A 15,177-nucleotide genomic window follows, 5' to 3' on the forward strand; every position below is an offset into this window, starting at 1 on the left:
AAAAAATTCTTATGTGTGATGTCTTCTGCCAGATTTAAATTTAAATTTTCACATAGCCAAATATATAAATATTTTCCTCTTTTGTTTTAAAAACTCAATAATGTTATAAATCTACTAACATTTATTCCCAAATATTGTAATAGTTACCTATAAGAATTTAATCTTGTTGGTGAGAACATTGTGTGCTAACATCTTTAGGCTACTAGATGTAGTTAGGAATAATTTTGTGAGGAAATTACTGTATATCTCTTTTAAAACCGTTCTATTACAGTGCATGTAGTGATTTTGACTCTGGACAAGTTTGCAGCCCACTCTCAAGTAATGATTGGCAAGAGTTGAGATGAGGGTTAAGGGATTGGGTTCTATTCTATCTCTGCGTTCATCTTGGTGAATGATCTTGAGTGAATCATGTAATCCCTCTGGGTTTCATTTTCTCCATCTTGAAAGGAGTGCATTGAATGAGATAAGCTCTGCAAACCTTTCTAGCACTAAACTGTCAAAAGTCTATGAATTCTTTGCACATGTTTTATTTAATAGAGCCAAGATTTGAATCCAGAGTCTGAAGTCTGTGTCTTAAAACTATTACATTGTCTCTTGTGCAGCGCTCTATGTCTCTCACTGAAGGGAAAGAAAGAGATGTCAAAGTCTGTGTCTGAGAGGGCAAGTGAGGGGAGAATAGACCTGGTGAGAAATGAGAGTACAGAAAAGGATGAAGGGAGAAGAATTGTCCTTGGGGTAATATGTGGTGATTCTAGAGGTGGAGATCAAGGAAGACCAGAGGTGGGAGGAAGGTTGGAGGAAAATAAGACTATCAGGGGAGAAAGGGAGTGGAAATAGACTGCTTGTTTCTAAGAAAATTTACTTTTGTTGGCCATGTGTCTGTCAGGGTTATGTACATCAAATGCTAAGCCAAATTACAGGGCATCTTAGTTTACTTCTCAAAGAACTGACATACTCAAGCTGCTTAATACATCTGCCCGTGATGAAATATAAAACTTTATAATAGAGAGTGGGAAAATGAAACATATGAAAGAGATATATTATTTGTTTGCTTGCTTTGCCTTTTAGAGAAATCCATGGAAAAATTCACAAGAACTGAGGAGAATGAAGAACCAGACAGAATTAAGGGAGGAAAATTGGGGGGAAAATATCTATGTGTTCTTTAGAAAGCAGTGAGTAAACTTATCAATCAAATAATACTGTTAACTAACTAGAATTTAAATAAAAAATTGAAAAAATAAAATAGTTTCCAATAAAAAAAAAAAAAAAACAATGAGACCAAAAGGATCAAAAGCCTATGCTCAACGAACATTGGGACTGTTCCTCTTATTTACTATAGATCTTCCAAATGTGTCCAGTGGGAAAATTTTTATAACATTGTTTTTGGACTATGCTGGTGAAGATGGTGAGATTTTCTCTTTGTAACATATGGACCCAAATTCCTGGAGGTGATAGAATCAGTGTACTAGGCTAATTTAAGCTTTTGAAGTTTTGCTGATCTGATGGTGAAATTTATAAGGCTATTGTTTTAATCTGAGCTTTTTTATCTGATTAAAATTGAGGTTGACATCTTTTAATGTTAATTGAACATTCTATTCTTCTGTGAATGCATCTTTATATCCCTTGCTTATTTTTCTGTTAGGTTGTTTGCCTTTTTCTTATTGATTTATAGCATTCTTTATATATTCTGGTTATAAATACTTGGTCAGTCCTATGTGTTGCATGTAACTGTGGAAGTCTGTAGTTTATATTTTATCTTTATAGTAAATTTCATCATACAAAAAGCTTTCATTTTAATGTCACATTTGTCAGGTTTTTTTTTTTGTTTTTTTTTTTTTACTATGGTTTGCACTTTTTGTGTCTTACTTACAAAGTTGTTCACTACCCCCATAGTCATAAAAACATTCCTTGTTTTTCCTAAAAGTTTAGAAATTTTGCTTTTCTTTAGGCATTACTCCATTTGGAATTGCTTTTTACATACAGTTTGAGATAAGGAGTTCACTATATTTCTTTATATTAACCAGTTATACCAATATAATTTATTAAATCACCTGTCTTTTCTATACTAAATTGGAGATTTTGTAGGATTTTTACATAGACAATTAGTATGGTATTGGAGTAAAGATAGATACATGGATCAGTGCAGTAGATTACTTAATAGAGACTTTCTACTCAATAGAGAGTCTCTATATAGTCAGTTGATTTGGGATAAAGTAGTTAAGGCAATTTAATGGAGAAATGATCATCTCTTCAGTAAATGGTGCTGGAACAATTGGGTAGCTTTATGCAAAAATAAAATGCACCTTAACCCTTAACTCATATCATATACAAAATTTAACTCAAAGTGGATCATAGTCTAAAATGTAAGCGTTAAAACTATAAAACTTCTAAAAGAAAATATAGGAAAAAATCTTAGTGACCTTGGATTTGGTAAAAGACTTCTTAAATATGACACTGAAAGTCCAAACCTCAAAATAAGAAGTCAATAAATTAAAAACTTTTGTTTTTCTTTTCTTTTTAAAAATGTATTTATTTGAAAGGGGGGAGGGCCAGAGGGAGAGGAAGAGAGAGAATCTCAGGCAGACTCCCCACTGAGCTTGGAGCCCAACATGGGGCTTGATCTTATGGCCCTGGGATTGTGACCCAAGCCAAAATCAAGAGTCAGACACTTAACTGACTGAGCCAACAGGTGCCCCAAAAACTTTTGCTTTTCAAAACAACACCATTATGAAAATGAAAGTCAAGCCACAGCCTAGAAGCAAATACTTGCAAAATATGTATCTTATAACTAATTAGCAAGATAAACAACCCAATAAAAATTGGTAGGATTTAAACAGACACATCACTAAAGAAGAAATATGGATGCAAAAAAACATGAAAAGATGCTCAACATCATTAGCCATTAGGAAATGCAAATCACTTTGCACCCATTAGAGTGGCTGAAATTCCAAAATTGATAAAACCTGACTGTACCAAGTGTTGTGGAGGATGTACAGTAACCAGCAATCTTCTACAGTGCTGGTGGGAATGTAAAATGGTACAACTGTTTTGGAAGACACCATGGCAGTTTCTTAAAAAGTTAAACATGCACTTATCTGTGACCTAAGAGAAAAGAAAGCACATGTTTATACAAAGATTTATACATAAGTGTTTGAGCAACTTTATTAATAAAAATTAAATATTAGAAACATCTCAAGTGACCATCAACAGGTGAATGGATTTAAAAAAACCTCTGGTATATCCACATGATGAATTTAAATGAATGAAGGAATATCTGGGAATTCCGGGGAAGATGGTGGAGTAGGAGGATTCTAGGCTCACCTTGTCCCATGGATACACCTAGATAACATCCACATCAGTGTAAATAACCCAGAAAAGGACCTGAAGACTGGCAGAACAGGTTCTCTGCAGCTAAATTTAGAGAAGAGGCCACATTGAAGAAGGTAGGAAGGGCAGAGACACAATTGGGAGCCAAAGTGACCTGTGAGACTGTCTGCAGGGAGGGAGGATACAGCAGAGTACACAGAGAGGAGAGGAGCAGACCCCACATCAAGCATTCCAGGCACAGGGGACCCAGGCTGGAAAGGCGAATCTCCATAATATCTGGCTTTGAAAACCAGAGGAACCTAACTTCATGAGTTCTTACAATCAGTGGGGCTTAACACCTGGAACTTTAAAAAACAGCAACTTCAGCTCTGGCAGAGCTGGAGAGCAGGAGGAAACTGAGTCCCTGCCCTTAAAGACACAGCACAACAAACAGCCCTGCTGAGACACAGCATAGAAGCAGCAGTTTGAAAAATGCCTGGGGTATGTGGGAGGGAGATTTGTTTACTAATCTCAGAGTTGTGCTGGAAGGGCAGGGATCTTTGGAGAATTCCTTAGGAATAGAGGAGCTGGTGGATGCCATTTCCCTCTCTCAGCCCCTCCAGCCTAGATACATGGACAGCTGTTGGAACCAGTGGACTGCAAACACTCTTTACCTAGCTTGCTAACAGTGTACCTTACCCCCATGCTCTTTTGTGGACCCGCTCCCTCCATCCTGGCCTGGGCAGCAGTTTTCCAGTGGCTGCAGGTCCCCTCCTGCAGCAGATTAGTGCAAACTTCACTAACAGTGCACACCCCACACCGAAGTTCTCTTGCAGACCCACCCCCTCCAACACACCCTTGGTAGGAGTCCATCCAGAGCAGTGCCACAAGCCTGGCAGTAGGCAGGCAGCCCCAACAAGGGCCAGAATTGCAGGCCCTGCCTGTCAATGAAAGCTTCTCAGGAGACAACACAGGGAGAGCGTCCTGCAATTTGGTGCTGTTGCACTTCTGGCAAATGCCTGATCTGACTCAACTCAAGCCCAAGGCAGCCCCAGACTGGTCCACTAATGACATAGGGAGCAAAACTGCCTGCAACAGGCAGAGAGACATTGCAGATGACTGGACTGAAGACAAATACAGTTTAGCCACAATAGTAGGGTACATATAGTAGGGTGCAACATACATAGGAGATACCCCTGAAGTGCCAGGTTCTAGTGAACAGGGAACATTGTGCACATTGACATTACAGGGCCTCTTCTTCATAAGGCCATTACTTTTAAGAGTAAGAGATCGAATTGACTTTCCTACACATAGAAATAGACAAAGAATTAGACAAAATGAGGAGATACAGGAATATGTCTTAAATGAAAGGACAAAACCACAGCAAGAGAGCTAACTAAAATATAAGTAATATGCCTGATAAAGAATTTAAAGTAATGGTCATAAAGATATTCACTGGGCTTGAGAAAAGAGTGGAGGACCTCAGTGAGACCCTCAACAAAAGAGATAGAAACACCAAAAGAACCAGAGATAAATAACTCAATAACTGAAATTAAAATTACACTGGAGGGAATAAACAGTAGACTAGAGGAAGCAGGAGAATGGATCAGTGACCTGGAGGACAGAGTAATGAAAAGCAACCAAGCTGAACAGGAGAGAGAAAAAATAATAAAGAATGAGAATAGATTAAGAGAACTCAGTGGCACCACCAAGCATAATAAATTTGCATTATAGGGATCCCAGAAGGAGAAGAGAGAGAAAAGGGGGCAGAAAATGTTTTTGAAGAAATGAAACTTTTGAAGTTGTCCTCTCAGACACTTTTGAAGTTGTTGAAGTTGTTTTGAAGAAGCTGAAAACTTCCTGAATCTGGGAAATGAAGCAGATATCCAGCTCCAGGAGGCATAGAGATCCAACAAAATCAAACCAGGGAGGTCCACACCAAGACACATAATAGTTTAAGTGGCAAAAAGTAGTGATGAAGAGATAATTTTAAAAGCAGCAAGAGAAAACAGTCACATACAAAGGAAATCCCATAAGACTATCAGCTGATTTTTCAGCAGAAACTCTGCAGGCCAGAAGAGTATGGCATGATATATTCAAATGCTGAAAGAAAAAAAAAACTGCTGACAAGAATACTCTATCCAGCGAGGCTTGCATTCAGAATAGAAAGAGAGATAAAGAGTTTCTACAAATGAAAGTTAAAGGAATTCATGACCACTAAACCAGCCCTGCAAGAAATGTTAAAAGGGATTCTTTCAATGGAAAGGAAAGACCATAAGCAGGAGTAAGAAAAGTAGGAAACACAAAAGCAGTAAAATGAAGTATATCTATAAAAATCAGTCCAGGGATTCACAAAATGAAAGGATATAAATTATGACACCATATACCTAAAATGTGGAGGGATAAAACTAAAGAATGGGTTCAAACTTAAGTGACCATCAACTTAATATAGATTGCTATATGCATAAGATATTGTATACAAACCTAATGGTAAGCACAAATCAAAAAACAGTGATAGAAATGCAAAAAATAAAGAGAAAGGAATTCAAGTATATCGCTAAAGAAAGCCAGCGAACTCTGAGAGAAGAGAGCAAGAGAATAAAGGAACAGAGAGCTACAAATGAAGCCATAAAACAAGTAACAAAGTGGCAGTACATACCTATCAACAATTACTTTGCATATAAATGGACTAAACACTCCAATCAAAAGACATAGGATGAAGGAATTAATACAAAAGCAAGACCTGTCTATATGCTGCCTACAAGAGACTCATTTCAGACATAAAGACACATGCAGATTGAAAGTGAAGCGATGAAAAAGCATCCATCAGACAAATGGAAGTGAAGAGCCTGGTTGCAATATTTATTTATTTACATAGGAAGCAATATTCATTTATTTAAAGTTCTTAAATTACTTATTTAGAGACTTTAAAACAAAGACTGTAGCAAGAGACAAAGAAGGACACTATATAATCATAAATGGAACAATCCAACAAGGAGATTTAACATTTGTAAATATTTGTGCACCCAACATGGAAGCACTCAAATACACAAAGCAGCTAATAAGAAAAACAAAGGAAGTAATCAATAGTAATACAATAATAGTAGGGGACATTAAAACCCCCTTTACACTAATGGATGGATCATCCAGACAGAAAATTAACAAGGAAATAGTGGCTTTGAATGACACATTGGACCAGATGCATCTAATAGATATATTCACAACATTCCATCCTAAAACAGCAGAATGCACATTCTTTTTAAGTGCACATGGAACATTCTCCAGAATACATCACATATTAGGCCACAGAACAAGTCTCAACAAATTCAAAAGGAATGAATTCATACCATGCATCTTTTCCAACTACAATGCTATGAAACTGGAAATCAACCACAAGAAAAAATCGGGGAAGATGACAAATACAATAGAACAGATCAATGAAACCAGGGGCTGGTTCTTTGAAAAAAATCAAGAAAATTGATAAACCTCTAGCTAGACTCGTCAAGGAAAAAAGAGAAAGGACTCAAACAAAATGACAAATGAGAGAGGGGAAATAACAAGCAACACTACAGAAATACAAACAATTATGAGAATATTATGAAAAATTATATGCCAACAAATTGGACAACCTAGAAGAAATGGATAATTCCTAGAAACATGTAACCTCCCAAAACTGAGTAAGGAAGATATAGAACATTTGAACAGACTAATTATCAGCAGTGAAATTGATTCAGTAATCAAAAAACTCCCAACAAACAAATGTCTAGGACCAGATGGCTTCTTAGGTGAATTCTACGAAACACTTAAATAAGAGTTAACACCTGTTCTTCTCAAACTAGTCCAAAATATAAAAGAGGAAGGAAAGCTTCCAAACTCATTCTGTGAGGCCAGCATTACCCTGATACCAAAACCAGATAAAGATACTACAAGAAAAGAGAACTACAGGTCAATATCTCTGATGAACATAGATGAAAAATCTTCAACAAAATATTAGCAAACTGAATCCAACAATACCTTAAAGAAGTCATTCACCATGATCAAGTAGGATTTATTCCCAGTATGCAAGGGTGGTTAGATATTCACAAATCAATCAGTATGATATATCACATCAACAAGAGAAAGGATAAAAACTATATGATCGATCCAGACTACATGTGCCAGGAAAACAGAGCCAGAAGGTGAGCACGGATCGAGCCCTGCAGTTGCAGGGGGTGAATTTGGAGGAGCGAGACACCACCCCGGTGAGAACCTGGAGGCAAGGTGACCAAAGCCACATAATGTCAGTAGTTTGTTCATCCGTCCATGCCAAATAGATCGTGGGGAAGGTGATTGGAACAGCAATGCAAAAAACAGCTAAAGTGAGAGTGACCAGGCTTGTTTTGGACCCCTATTTATTATTTTAATAAGCGTAAAACCTACTTTGCTCACGATGCTCTTCAGCAGTGCACAGTTGGGGATATTGTGCTTCTCAAAGCTCTACCTGTTCCACGAACAAAGCACATGAAACATGAACTGGCTGAGATCATTTTCAAAGTTGGACAGGTTATAGACCTAGTGACTGGAAAACCCTGTGCAGGAACTACCTACCTGGAAAGCCCAGTCAGCTTGGAAACCACCTGCCTAATCAAAAATCTGGAAGAACTCAATAGCTCTTCAGCACAGTGAAGGAGGATTGGAAGAAGGAGCCAAAGGGAAAGATTTATAAGTTTGCTTTATGAAAAAATGAAATTTTTCTAAGTTTCATTACAAAGTGTCCAATTTCTCTTCCGGTATTTATGGAATAGCTAAAAGTAAATGAAGTAAAGGCCTTGTTAAATCCTCATAAAAGTTTAAGGTAAAAACAACAACAACTATATGATCCATTTCAATAGATGCAGAAAAAAATCTGAGAAAGTACATTTCATGATAAAAACCCTCAACAAAGTAGGTTTAGAGGGAACATACATCAACATAATAAATATCTAAAATAAATTGGAAAAAATAGAATTATCTGTAATAAAAAGGAATAAAATATTGATACCTGCAATAACATGGATGAATCTCAAAATAATTATACTAACTGAAAGAAGCCAGATGAAAGAGAGTAGAGATCCCTTTCTATAAAATCCTATATAAACAGAACTGTCATGACTGAAAGCAAGTTAGTGGGTTGTCTGAGGAGGGAGGAATTATAAATGGACCTGAGGAAACTTTTGGGAGTGATGGTTGTGCTCATTATACTGATTGTGATGATGATTTCATGGATGTTTACTTATGACAACATTTATTAAATTATATACTTAAGTATATGCAGCTTACACAATAAAGTTGTAAAAATGGATATATTCAGAGTTTCTTTTGATGTCAGATAATGTACTAATAATGAAGACATCAACTTCTTTTAAATCAAAGACTTTTTCAAATTTCCATGCTTTTTTTAAAGCTTTTAATGGACAGCTCAGTTACTTGTGTATAAAGAAAATACTTCTTAATTGTAGCGTGTATATACCGGTGTTCTCCTATCATATATTGCTGGCATTAAAATTTTTTATTAACCCTGGAATGACTTTGCTGAGATCACCCAGAGTGGTGAGAAATTAATCTCTTAGGCATAGGAAGCAATGTTGGGTGTGTGGGATATAAATTTTTTTAAACCTGGAAAATAAAAAGCACTTAAGATTCTTTGCCTAAGATATAAACTTAGAATAATTTAATTCTGGTATTGTCTGCAAAAAAGAAAAAAAGGTGTTTTTATTTTCTTAAAAAATAAAACTTCTCAACTTTGATAATCAGATATAGTAAACATCAGAGATTTTAAACATGGCCTCTCCCATTCTGTTCTTGAACTGATTATTTGTAAACATCTAGGCCGTCATGCATAAGGACACACATTTTGTGTCTTCTGCTGGTACTGCCCTTTCTCCAAACATTTTCAAAATTTCTCTTTAGTAGAGTCATGTCTGAGCCAGAAGGAAAATTGGTCTCTTCGCTATTGTTATAAATCACCCAAAATGTTATTACAAACTTAAATAATCTACTCTGTCTACCAGATCTGGTTCCACATCATATCAGACTGTTTTCAAAATCCCCACAAATTAATTTCCCCAAACAAATATTTATAACAGTATTTTGAAAAAAATTCTATTCTTATTTGACTAGTAGGTTGCTTTACCAGTACCCTGGTACAAGGACGTGTCTTTTTAGCTTTGACAATAAAGAAATAAGATTTTATTTTTTTTTACATTTGAAATTAATACATTAGTTCTTCATGGAGAAATCAAGGCCTAAGATACATATACAATAATACCATGTTAATAAAAATAGAAGCCAGCCACATTCTAAGGTCATTTCCGTTAATGGCCATAATTTAAAAATAAGAAAATTAATTTTTCTTGATCCAAATTATGGAAATCTTAAAAATGGTTTTTCTCTAGAGAATATTATTTAAGAGAACAATGTCACTTTCAGATCTGTTCCGAAATTCAAACTCATTTTGCAGCAGAATTACAGAATAATGTTTTAATTAAATTTGTTTCTCAAAAAACTGTTAGATTTCCATTTCTTTGGGACATACTTCCACCAGTTAGCTGTTCAGTTTTCCAGGTTAAACTTTATTCATTGCTGTTGAAAATATTAGGGATATTAGAAATATTAGATTATATTCATTATTTTTTCATCTTATCAGAAAGACATGGCATCTTGCTAGACTAAATGGATATGTTTAAAGGCATGCAATCTTGGCATCCCCACAATGATTTTAAGGGAGGCACTCAAGGTACCAGTGATCTCATTAACAGGCATATCTTGCCACTCTTTAAAAAGAAGAGCTGAGCAAGTTAAAACTGACACTAAAAAGAATACTTAAACCATTTGGGGTCACTGTGTAGAAGGGTTCAGTATGTTCAGGGCCTTGTTTAGATAACCTGTTTGCCTTCATAGATTATAAGGTTTAGCAGCAGAATCCAGGCCAAGGAATGTCTCAGCTGAGGCTTTCCAGGAGAGTATTCTTTAAAGCAATGACTAGGCCTTTAACATAGCTGACTGAAGGCACTCCATCTGCAGAGTAGATGGTTATGTAACAAGAATATTTGTTTCCATGGTGAGGTTCTAACACAAAGATTAATAAGAATACTACAATGACAAGTATTGCAGAAACCCCAAAATATGGATCACCTTGTTTGCGAGACATTATTTAATATCTCTGTGCCCTCTTCATTTGGAGCATGAGTGACCATAACTGTAGATCTTAACAAGGACAAGAGTTCCCAATGGAGGCGCTAAGGTGACTGGCTCAAATGCATAAGCAGCCCAGTTGGCAATCTCACCAGCTCCCATTGAGAGCAGTCTGGCCCACAGCCTTTCTTTATAGTGATATTGTAATAGCATTTATTACATAAATAGCATTTATTACATAAGTCCGTGGCCCGACTTGTGGTGAGCATAGCATAATGTATAAACTTGTTGAATCACTGTGTTGTACACCTGAAACTAATGTAATATTGTTACATTATATATACTCAAAAATATTTTCAAAATAAAACAAATAATTCAAAACAAAACAAAAAGATTTGCATGGCCATGTTGATCTGCTTTCAGAGATCCTCTTCTGATAAGTTGCAGGAGACCTTGTTTTTGTTGGTTTTATTTCAAAATGCAGTTTTCTGTAATAAAAATACTGATGCTCATAGACAATCCCAGACTCATATAAAAGTCATATAATCCATGCTTCTGGATATAGCATTTGCTCCTAAAGCAGCTCCTATGCATCACATTGATCATAAAGGAAGAAAAACTGTTGATACTGGAAAGAATGTGGTTCAGTCTTCAAATCAGACTTTCACATTCCCATACAGGCTTTAGGCACCACCACAGCCTCTTCATGCCCCCGTCTTCATCTATGTCCTGTGGGAAGTAGGCATGGCCAAGGCTGCTGCTGGGCTCCTCTCCATGGAGAAGTGCCAAACTGTCCCTTCTAGGATGATCTTTGACCACTTTTGCTGCCACTGCTATGATGAGATCCTGTCTTAGTGGCACCTAATTCTGGACCTGTAATAATAGATATCAGCAATATATCTATATCTATATCAAGTATATTTTTTAAATTATAGTTGAGACACAGCATTACATTTGTTTCAGGTCTACAATATAGTGATTTGACATCTCTTCATGTTCTACTATGCTTACCACAATTGTAGCTACCGTCGGTCGCCATACAATGCTGCTACAATACAATTTACTATATTCCCTATGCTGTACCTTTCATCCCCATGACTTACTCATTGCATAACTGGAAGCCTGTGTCTCCCACTCCCCTTCACCCATTTTGCCCATCCTCCAACCACTCTACCCTCTGGCAACTACCAGTTTGTTCTCTGTATTTATGGGTCTGTTTGTGCTTTTTTTGTTTGTTCATTTGTTTTGTTTTTTAGACTCCACATATAAATGAAATATGGTACTTGTCTTTCTCTCTGACTTATTTCACTTAGCGTAATACCCACTAAGTCCATCCATGTTGTCACAAATGGCAAGATCTCATTTTTTTTATAGCTTAGTAATATTCCATTTACATACATACCACATCTTCTTTATCCAGTCATCTATTGATGGACATTTAGGTTGCTTCCGTATATTACCTATTGTAAATAATGCTGCAGTAAACACAGGGGTGCATATATCTTTTCAAATTAGTGTTTTTGTTTTCTTTGGGTAAATATCCAGCAGTAGAACTACTAGATCGTATGGTATTTCTACTTTTAATTTTTTGAGGAAGCGCCATACTGATTTTCACAGTGGCATTAATTTACATTCCCATCAACAGTGCACCAAGGTTTCTTTTTCTCCACATTCTCACCAACACTTGTTATTTCTTGTCTTTTTGATACTAGTCTGACAGGAATAACATGCTATCTCATTGTGGTTTTGATTTGCATTTCCCTGATAATTAGCAGTGTTGAGCATCTTTTCATGTGTCTGTTGCTTATTTGCATAGCTTCTCTAGAAAAATGTTCAGATCTTCTGCCCATTTTTTAATCAAATTTGGCTTTTTGGTGTTGAGTTCTTTAAGTTCTTTATATATTTTGGATATTAACTTCTTATCAGATATATCATTTGCAAATATCTTCTCCCATTCAGTAAGTTGCCTTCTCATTTTGTGGTTACTTTGCTTGCAAAAGCTTTTTTTTTTTTTTTTTTTAATGTAGTCCCAATAGTTTATTCTTGCTTTTGTTTCCCTTGCTTGAGAAGACATATTTAGGAAAATGTTGCTAAGGCCTATCTCAGAGAGGTTACTGCCTATGTTTTCTTCCAGGAGTTTTATGTTTTCAGGTCTCACATTTAGGTCTTTAATCCATTTGTAGTTCATTTTTGTGTATGGTGTAGGAAAGTGGTCCAGTTTCATTCTTTTGCATGTAGCTGTCTAGTTTTCCCAGCACCATTTATTGACGAGACTGTCTTTTCCCCATTGTTTATTCTTGCCTCCTTTGTCATAGATTAATTGACCATGTAACTGTGGGTTTATTTCTGGGCTCTTTATTCTGTTCCATTGATTTATGTATCTGTTTTTGTACTACTACAATACTGTTTTGATTATTATTGCTATGTAGTAAATCTTGAAATCTAGAATTATGATACCTCTAGCTTTGTTCTTCTTTTTCAAGATTTGCTTTGAGTATTTGACGTTTTTTATGATTCCATACAAATTTTGGAATTATTTTTTCTAGTTCTGTGAAAAAATGCTATTGGTATTTTGATAGGGATTTCACTGAATGTGTAGATTACTTTGGGTAGTATGGACATCTTAACAATATTAACTCTTCCAGTCCATGAGTATATCTTTCCATTTGTGTCATCTTCAATTTTTTATATCATTATTATATTTTTTATATCACTGTTTTATAGTTTTCAGAGTACAGGTCTTTCACCTCCTGGATTAAGTTTATTTATAGGTATTTTATTCTTTTTGTTGCAATTGTAAAGGGAATTGTTTTCTTAATTTCTCTTAATACTTTAATGCATAAATGAAACTTAAAAATAAATAAATAAATAAATAAAAGGAGAAGGATTCTCACCAAGCATGTAGCCTCTCAAACTGATTACTTAAAAAATGGTCTGAGGATACCTCGGTGGCTCAGTTGATTAAGTGTCCAACTCTTGATCTCAGCTCAGGTCTTGATCTAAGGATCATGAGTTCAAGCCCTATGTTGGGCTACACACTGGGTGTGGAGCCTTCTTAAGAAAAAAAAAAGTGCTCTGAATTTGTATATTTATGTGTATAACTCAGTGGGTCCAGTAAGGTCTGATTTTAATATGCTTAGGCTAGGAAATCCCAACCGAGGAGACAGTAAATGGAGAATCATCACAGAATACTTTCTTCAGGACACTGCTTTCAGAGTTGTTCATTTCTAATTGTGAGTATAAGGAAATAAGGGCCATTGGTCACTTTTTTTGAGTATCTATGCTTGACAAACGTCTAGGTACACTTGATAGTCTTTTCCTTTTCTCTCTCCCTTCCTTAACTTCCTCAAGTAATGCTTGGTGCCATCACATAAAAGAAAGTTGTCTCTGAGAGGAAAAAACAACAAAAAATCTTCATGAGATGCTCCTCCACTCAGAAACACTTTCAAGAAGAATTGAAAGGAGATCATTTGCTTCTTATTTTTCTAGAGACTTGTTTCCCTACCCCTACGTGTGTGTGGTATGTGTGTGTGTGGTCAGTACAAGTCCTCTGTATGCTTTATAGAGCTTTGCTTCACACGTAGACACAGACCGAAAGGACCACATTCCTGAATGAGGGGGTAAATTAAGGTCCACACTATTTAACCCCTTGGCTTTTTCTTGGTAGGGAAGTGGCAGGGAAAAGCTTCAGGTTGTGTACCAGCATAGACAATAGAAGCACCTTTTGTTTTTTTTTAAATTTTATTTTATTATGTTAGTCACCATACGATACATCATTAGTTTTTGATACAGTGATCCACAATACATTGTTTTCATTTAACACCCAGTGCTAATGGAAGCACCTTTTGCTGACATTGTTCTCTCAAAGCTTACAATTGCAAAATGAAACTTGTTGTTTCTAATCTAGAAAGACAGCTGGAACTTTCATCTGTCTGCTGTCAAGTGCATTGTTAATGTCATATTGGATCATATGATAATAGTGGGATAAATCTAATGGGTTATCTCAACCACACTGCAGACAGTAGAGTGAAGTGAAGTGGGCTAGGTAACAACCCAGAGAAGAACAAGAGGACTGAGTTCATGAGCCATGTTCGGTTACAGGATTGCATTTAGTTTGCTGTTTAGTTCACCATGTTGTCCCTACCAAGGGACCTTTTGGAGTATGAACCAAGCTTATTCCACTCATTAGAATTAACTTTGTCAGTTGATTTATTTATTTTCCATGTAAAACACACCTATGATGAAATAATGTTCATTACTTGCCATCACTGAGAGGGTCTGTCCCCATAATCAATTCTGTCCCCTGGTGTCATTCTCAGGGATGGGTGAGTAGGTGGCGAAGGCAATAGTTTTCTCTTACTTTGTTTCTTCCAAAAAACTTAAGAAGAGATCTGCCATACTGGCTGTTCATTGACCTAAGATTTGTTGCTCTTTACCTGACAGAGCTAACCTGGGTCATTCCTCTCAAGAGAGAGTTGGTAAGAAGGAAACACTGATGAGTTTGTGGTTGCGAATCCTGGGCTCACATCCAGGCTCTGACTTTGCCAGTTTCTGAACTTTCTGGGCTTCATGTCCTCATTTGTAAACTTCCGGGTTCAGAGAGTAAGAATCAAGTGAGATAATGGAAAATACTTCATATGTAGGAAAAGAGATGTACAAACATAAGACTTTATTATCTACCCACTAGACCAAGGGTTCCCAATTTGTCTGATCATGAGA

General features: G+C 36.2%; 2 pseudogenes; one reads left to right on the plus strand and one right to left on the minus strand.

Annotated features, from left to right (window-relative positions):
* The first annotated feature begins 7,329 nt into the window (after positions 1-7,329).
* Positions 7,330-8,164, plus strand: LOC118020737 (annotated as a pseudogene).
* Positions 8,165-9,821: 1,657 nt separating this feature from the next.
* Positions 9,822-15,177, minus strand: part of LOC118021275 — a 30,563-nt pseudogene continuing 25,207 nt past the window's right edge.

The sequence above is a fragment of the Mirounga leonina genome, unplaced genomic scaffold, assembly GCF_011800145.1.
Source record: "Mirounga leonina isolate KUSES-001 unplaced genomic scaffold, KU_Mleo_1.0 Mir_174, whole genome shotgun sequence".
NCBI lineage: Eukaryota > Metazoa > Chordata > Mammalia > Carnivora > Phocidae > Mirounga > Mirounga leonina.